Source organism: Passer domesticus, chromosome 1 (genome assembly GCF_036417665.1).
Source record: "Passer domesticus isolate bPasDom1 chromosome 1, bPasDom1.hap1, whole genome shotgun sequence".
In the NCBI taxonomy this organism is placed as follows: Eukaryota; Metazoa; Chordata; class Aves; order Passeriformes; family Passeridae; genus Passer; species Passer domesticus.
The window spans coordinates 106,065,407-106,073,051 of record NC_087474.1 but is presented as its reverse complement, the minus strand read 5'-3'; the positions used below and the strand labels follow the sequence as shown (position 1 = coordinate 106,073,051).

The 7,645-nt window shown below is 35.4% G+C and overlaps 1 long non-coding RNA gene across 1 annotated transcript; it reads left to right on the top strand.

Annotated features, from left to right (window-relative positions):
- Window positions 1-2,223: 2,223 nt before the first annotated feature.
- Window positions 2,224-7,344, top strand: LOC135289122 (uncharacterized). Its single transcript, XR_010351920.1, has 3 exons — window positions 2,224-2,346; window positions 4,075-4,336; window positions 5,967-7,344. It is a non-coding gene; the product is annotated as an uncharacterized LOC135289122 (long non-coding RNA).
- The last annotated feature ends 301 nt before the right edge of the window (window positions 7,345-7,645 follow it).

Genomic DNA, 7,645 nt, shown 5'->3' with positions numbered 1-7,645 from the left:
TAATACAGCAGATAAAGGAATACCTAATACTGTCAGTTGTCATTTTCAAAGCATGGATAAGGCCTCAGATATAATTTGGTAATGATTCTAATTTTATTTTTATGTAGGAAGAATAGTTTTTAACTCTAAGTCTTGTATATGCTGCCATTAAATGTGAAATGATCAAAATTTTCTGTTAAGATATACAAAATTATAATGCACTAAAACCCTTTTACACTGATATTCTAAAATCGTGCTCAAAGTTGATACTCAGTTTACCTATTTGCCCTGTTTAAAACAAATGCATTTCAGTATTTTCTTTCTTCAGAATGAGGACTTAGAAGTCACCACATAGCTAGAGAAAAACATCCTTTAATGTGAATGAGACTTTCTACATGAGAAGGCAGATTTTCTACGTGTTGAAGGCAGACTTTTTCTCTGATAGTAAATATTTCTGTAGTACAAAAATAAAATGGATAACTTGTTCAAAGAGCAAAGAGGTTAGGTGATGAAAAAGAACATTAGCTGTAATGGTATCCCAGATTCTGCTGTGGCACAGGAATTTATAATTTTTGTACCTAATCTCACTGACAAGATCCAAGACTTAAAAGTATGAAAATTGGGAAAAGCCAAAAAATTTATCTACAGTTTACACTTTCTGTTCTTAAAACAAGTATGAAATCACATCCAGCTAAATTGATCAGCAAGAGATGCTCTTCTTGCATTGACCTGTTGCAGGATATGGTACCCACTGATGGCAGAAGCATTCAGATGTTGGTACACGCTGTAAGAACATTCTAGTTTTAAGTGGTATTGCCACAAATCTGAAAATTTTTAAAGGTTTTTAGACAATATTTCTATATCTCACAACAGTGTGCAAAGCAAAGTTATAAGAATTATTTAAACAGTTTTAAATGTAATTGAATTTTTTTTCTAAAACTTCATGGCAACAAATTCTACAAATTATTTTTCATTTCAAAATTTGTCATATGGAAAGCTCTTTCTGAGACATGATCCTCTAAATTACAAAAAAAGTTAGTAATGCCTGATTTATTGCTGACAGTATAACATCTTGCTTCCCCCATTCTTTCTTATGAAGGACTTAATGATTTTATTTATGATTTCTACAGACAATGATAAGAAAGGCTAAGTATACCCCTTGGGGAAAAGAAAGAGAAAGATAAACCTATATAAGCACGAAATAAATATTACCTTTCACAGTTCTTTATACACTCTATATTGGTTGTGAAATCTAATATGTGACAATGGAGCAAACATATATTATTAACTGAATATTATTTAAAGTCTTGCTCTAACTACCCTCTCTCAACCTCCCAGTCATTTCAGAAGATAAAAGTACTACTATGTTTATCACAAAACAGAAATAGAAGGTTTATTCAATAGTAATATTTCCCTAGCTAGGATACCTCAGCACATATTAAAATTGTACTCAAAGCAGGAATATTTTACAAGTCTTACACTTTCGTATCCTACGATTGCCTTAGTTTTCCCACAAAGACTAGATGATCTGTAATGTCTGGAGAAACTTGATTTTGAAAACTCTGAACCAAACTCTACTCCATTCCCTACTGTAATGTTATTTACCAAGTATCACACATGAAGACTTTTAGTTGTCGTGTCCATAAACCTGCCTGGGGAGAAAATCACAGCACCAAAACAACCCAATGAATTGACAAATGAGAGAAGGGAAGGAAGGGAGGGAGGGAGGGAGGGAGGGAGGAAGGGAGGGAGGGAGGAAGGGAGGGAGGGAGGAAGGAAGGGAGGAAGGGAGGAAGGGAGGAAGGGAGGAAGGGAGGAAGGGAGGAAGGGAGGAAGGGAGGAAGGGAGGAAGGGAGGAAGGAAGGAAGGAAGGAAGGAAGGAAGGAAGGAAGGAAGGAAGGAAGGAAGGAAGGAAGGAAGGAAGGAAGGAAGGAAGGAAGGAAGGAAGGAAGGAAGGAAGGAAGGAAGGAAGGAAGGAAGGAAGGAAGGAAGGAAGGAAGGAAGGAAGGAAGGAAGGAAGGAAGGAAGGAAGGAAGGAAGGAAGGAAGGAAGTGGCGGAAGGAAGGAAGTGGCGGAAGGAAGGAAGGAAGGAAGGAAGGAAGGAAGGAAGGAAGGAAGGAAGGAAGGAAGGAAGGAAGGAAGGAAGGAAGGAAGGAAGGAAGGAAGGAAGGAAGGAAGGAAGGAAGGAAGGAAGGAAGGAAGGAAGGAAGGAAGGAAGGAAGGAAGGAAGGAAGGAAGGAAGGAAGGAAGGAAGGAAGGAAGGAAGGAAGGAAGGAAGGAAGGAAGGAAGGAAGGAAGGAAGGAAGGAAGGAAGGAAGGAAGGAAGGAAGGAAGGAAGGAAGGAAGGAAGGAAGGAGCACAGCTCTGGTATACAATATTAGAATGAAGAAAAAATATAGAAAAATGTAAACACATTGAGGACAGGAAGAGGTGTAAAATCCAACTATATAATAGCAGTTTGCAATGAATATCTGATACACCTCTAAGCTTTTTGGGTCTTTTGGTTTGCTAGGTTTGTTGGCTGGTTGGTTCATCATTTGGTTGGGGTTTTTTGTTAGGTTGGTTTGCGAGGTTTTTTTTTGTGATGCTACAATCATGTTTTTCCTTCATAATACTAGCTCCAGAGGAAGAATATCCTAATACAACAGTCATAGGTTTTCATATTGGACAGTGAATATGACATTTCTTCTTTATTTACCATCAAATATTTTCCTAATGGATGTGTTTTAAAGACCAGATGTGAGCAGAACAAACAATTCTTGCAACACCATTTTAAAAAATACACTGAAAGCAAATGTAATATACAAAGGAATCTTTCAAAAAAAAAAAAAAATCGGATTATTTTCATTTGCAATAATGCTAGATAATTCAGTTTTCTAGTATGATATCTCCACCTCTCATTTTATTCCCTAACGTTGAAAATATTCACAGCCTTTTAGAGTTAGTTACAAAGGTACATTTGGCAAATTCACCACCTTTGATAGCATATTTTTTAATCTGTTTCTGAAACCCAAGAGAATCTTTTAATAAAGAGAGTAAAGTATTGAAATTTTATCCTTCATGCTCAAGTGGACAATGTTTGACCCTGATGGCTGATTGAACGCTAAATTTTACTGCATTACCCTGGACACTAATTAAACCAGTTGGGACACTTTTCCAACAATGCAACAGTTACTATAAAAAATACCCCACATTTAGGAAAAAAAAAAAAAAAATAGGAGCACAGAGATATGGAACAAAAAAAAAAAAAAGAAAAGAAAGACACCTACTTAATATCATCAGAAATGAAGTGGGAGATCATAACAGAATTAGATTAAAAATAAAGAGGATTATAATTTAATTAAATTGGTTTGTGGCAGAGTTAGTTAATCAGATTTTTTCTTTGTTTGTTTCTTTGGTTTTTTTTAATATCCTATTTTGAGATAAGAGAGTTTTTAAGCAGGAACAGAAGTTGTTTACAGAGATAATGCAAAACTGCATCTTTGCAGTCAACAACAGTTACTTTACTTGCAGCAGCATTAATTAACATCCACAGCCCTGAAGTAAATTCCTCTAATAAACACACTTTGATGTAAACTGACAATATCCTCCCAAATAAAGCCAAATTATTGCACCATGAGACTGTGTAAATAAATTATACTGCTTTAATGAGATCCATATTAAGATCTACATCTGATGCTTACCCAGAGTAAAAAATACGTTACAGTCCATGCTAGCATATCTAGTATCACTTCCTTTTGTGTGTATGTGAATTTCATTTGTTTTTCTGACGGAAAAACAACATCTGGCTTGGGAAAAACAAAAACAAAAACAAAACAAAAAAAACAAACAAACAAAAAAACCCAAACAAACAAACAAAAAAAAAAAAACCAAAAACAAAAAACCCCCAAAAAACCAAACCAAAACAAAAAAAACCAAAAAACAAAAACAAAAACAAAAAAAAACCCAACCAACCAAAACCAAACCCCTATCTTGATAGTTTTCTATTGCTCTTTTCTTTCTGTAACCAGCCCTGAATTTCTTGTGTTATGCTGATAATGATGTGGTGAAACTCCTTGTTTCTAAGATTACATTTGCCTTACTTAATTATTCCAGGAAAAGTGTCCATGGATGGAGTAAGCCATGCTAAAACTATATGGTCATAGTCTTCCTGAAGTTCTGACAGTACCAGAAAGGAATATTAATTTGCATCAGACCAACTGGTAGAACACCCAACTGATCTCATGAGATGGCTACACAAGTGCAAGACGTGACACAGGACTATGTGTGAACTCATGCTTGAAAGGGAGAGGAGAGTAAAAGAGATGGATGGGCATGAGGAAGAAAAGGAGAGAGAGAATGGAACCAAATCAAATGGGTGAGCAAGGCCTTAAAGTAGTAATTCACTAATATATTGACATGCCAATCATGAAAAGGGAGGACAAGCTTCAAGGCTTCCAAATATTAAATTCTGGAAACAGTGTCGGGTTTTCAGGCTATTTGCTCTCTCGATACTAGGAAAAGACTTTGGCAACACAGTGAGCTGATGAATTCAGTACTTGAAAAACTTAATAAATTTAATTTTAAATTTTTTTAAATTTTTTTTCACTAAACACAAGCTATTGCTTGTGTTTATCATCATTTATCACCAAGTTGCATTGTTATGTTTTTTCAAGGAAAGATTACAGACATGATGGCCACAGGCTTACAGAATTCTTTTACAATGAAGTGAAGACCCCACCTACTTGAATTTCAAACAGAACTGTACATTTCTGTTGTGGTTCTATGATCATTTTTAAGGGCCACGTCACCGATGTTGAGGATCCCATAGCTCTTTTTCTTGTTAAAATTTTTGACAGCATGTTACTTTATAGGGCTAGTATGACAAATATACCTTTGAAAATCTTCAAACAACATATTTCAGTCTTTTCAAACAAACCTAAATCACTTTTAAAAAAAGAAAAATTGTCCTTAAATAAAGAAAATATATTCTTTTTTTGTCACACATACTTGTACCTTTAAATAATATGAAAAATATTCCCTTCATTTGCATCCTTATTCAAACTGTAGGCACTAAAAATTCAAATGAGCCCTAATTAAAGTTATTATCTTAAAGCTTCAGTAGAACAGCTCTCATCTATATTAAAGAAGTTTCTAGTTCAAAGGAAAACTCTTGCAGTGAAAGTCATGCCTTTTTTTTTTCTCTTGTCAGAAATCAATCATGGTTTTGTCATCATTAGAAGGAAGAGTTGGCCTTTCTTAAGAGAAAGGACAAAAGTACCTGGTCATGAAATATCCCTACTTAATTACAATACCCCTACTGACAGGCTCCTATTTACAATTATAAAAAAAATTCCTCATATTTTAATGTATGTAAAGAGGCAACAGAGGAAAAGTAATACTTTATAAAGGAAATTTAACAGTACAAAAGTATAGATATGAATTCCCGCACATAACAAGAATTGTTGTGATGAACGTGACAGAGGAGGAAAGGTGATAATGTAGGGGAAATTTATCACTGTATAAAAAATCCCACAGAAATAATCTTCCAAACTATGGTTGACAATGGATGTCCTATAATCCATGTATTAAGCTCAAGAGGTCATGCACAGAAATTTGCCTAAAAATGCTGACTTCCTAGAATCCAAATGCCTAGTGTTACTAGGTACTTTAGGAGCTCATAAAGTCATAAGTTAATCTAGGCTGATCAGGTAAACTTTGGGTGGTTTCTGCAGCTCTAACCTCCTGTGCACAAGAAAGAGCATGGCTCTGTGCTCCTCATCACCTTTTTTAGTCTATATATACACACAAAAAAAGTGACTGTGAGGGCCTGTGTTGCTCTTGCTCAGCTTTACAATGTCTCTGTTTGCCCATTTCTCCAGGTTGGGGAATGCCCAGGACATTCAGTACAGCAGCCCTGAATCCAAGCTTGTCAACTTCTGCCTCTTGTTTGTTGTCATCCTTAGACTTGGAAAATATACCAGGGTACCTTCTGCTTCCTCCTACAGGTCACTGATAGAGAAAAGAAACAGGCCAATTCCACGGAAACACTCCAGAGATCCTCCAGTTTTTACTGACCTACAGGCAAAGCACCAGCCACTAACTTCAGTTCGCTAACCTGATGGTCCAACCACGTTTTCATTCATTCTGTTTTGCTTCTCTCCAGACTGTACTTCCCAAAACAGACACTGTTGGATGCCATGGCAAAGCCTTTTTAAAGTCAAAGTAAATATCTAAGTATTAATATCTAAGTATTACATATAGGCTTTTTTTCTCTTATCTAACATCAGAGGAATTAAACTTTAGACAAAACTCATTAGCTATTGTTGTACACTGACAGAACATAATAGAGAAAGCAGCTTTTCCAATAGAATATTGTTTCTAAAATATTAGCATGATATGTTGCTTTTTTACTAGCTAAAGCAGATATCACATTCTTTTCTTCCTTTGTTTTTATTAGCTTAGGCAGATTGAAGTCACCACCCATCTAAGCTTTTTCAAGCTTTCTGAAAAGAAAAGGCATTTTTTCAGACTGTGTTTTTAGTTGCAGTATGAAAGCCTGATAAAATTAAATGATTCACTGAAGAGTATTGAAAAAAAATTATCTGTCTAGGTTTCATATCCTTTAGACAAACAGGAGTCCACTGAGAAAACTGGGTTTCAATATAACACCAAATAATTTTACCAATGTGTTACTTAATCATATTTATCTCACAAATTCTATTTCTTGCCTCTTTCATTATCTTAATTAGTCAAATGGAAACAAAACAGAACAAAGTTTAGCAGGAGATGAAGACTTTCATGAAACTAAAGAATCCTTAGCTGTAAAGACTAAGGATCTTCCTTTGCCCATTGAAAAACAAACTGGCTTCTTTTTTTTGTCAAGTAGATGATCATGAAACTCCAGCTGTAACATATATCCAGGATTCCAATAAGCAAATTACCTGTTCCAAGCTGTAATTCAAGGTCTGAAACATCTGGCTGTGGGGTAGTTGGGGCTAATGAATTTAGTCTATGGTTTTCATTAGACACAGAAAATTAGATTACTATCCAAATACTCTTGGTATCTTGGTCTGGAAAAGAATTCTGCTTCCATTTTTCAGTATCATAAATATAGTAAATGAAAGAAAAGACCACACAGAACATACTCAGCTAGTAAGTAGAACTGCTTGGAGATAAGCAGGCAATTCCTGCTCATGTTTTAGGTAGCAGTCATCATATCATGATTTTGTGTACATCAAGCAAAGGCATCCACAAGAGAAGAGATGAGAAGAGAAAAATGTACCCCAGGCTCACACAGAACCTGGGAATGGACAAAGATGTGTACTGTGTACAAAGCAGGAAGACTTCACAGCAAGCTGGGACGTGTCTGTTCTTTCTATCTACTTTTCCCTCTGAACAGGACAAAAAGGCAGGCTAAATTCAATTGAGAGGAGATAAAAGTCTAAATAAAGGAAATTATGATTGTATCTGTGACTTCTGAGGGAGTATATCATGATCTCTCTTTCTGTCTACATCTCTAAAATTCTTTTAACTTCTAATTATCTGTTTCTTGGTGTCTGTTTCTTTGGGGTTTTGGTTTTTTTTGATTGGTTGATTGTTTTTTGGGATGGTGTTTTCTTGGGGGAAGTATTTTGTTCTGTTTTCTTTAACTAAATTTGTGATTTAATCTTATCCAAGTCTCTCT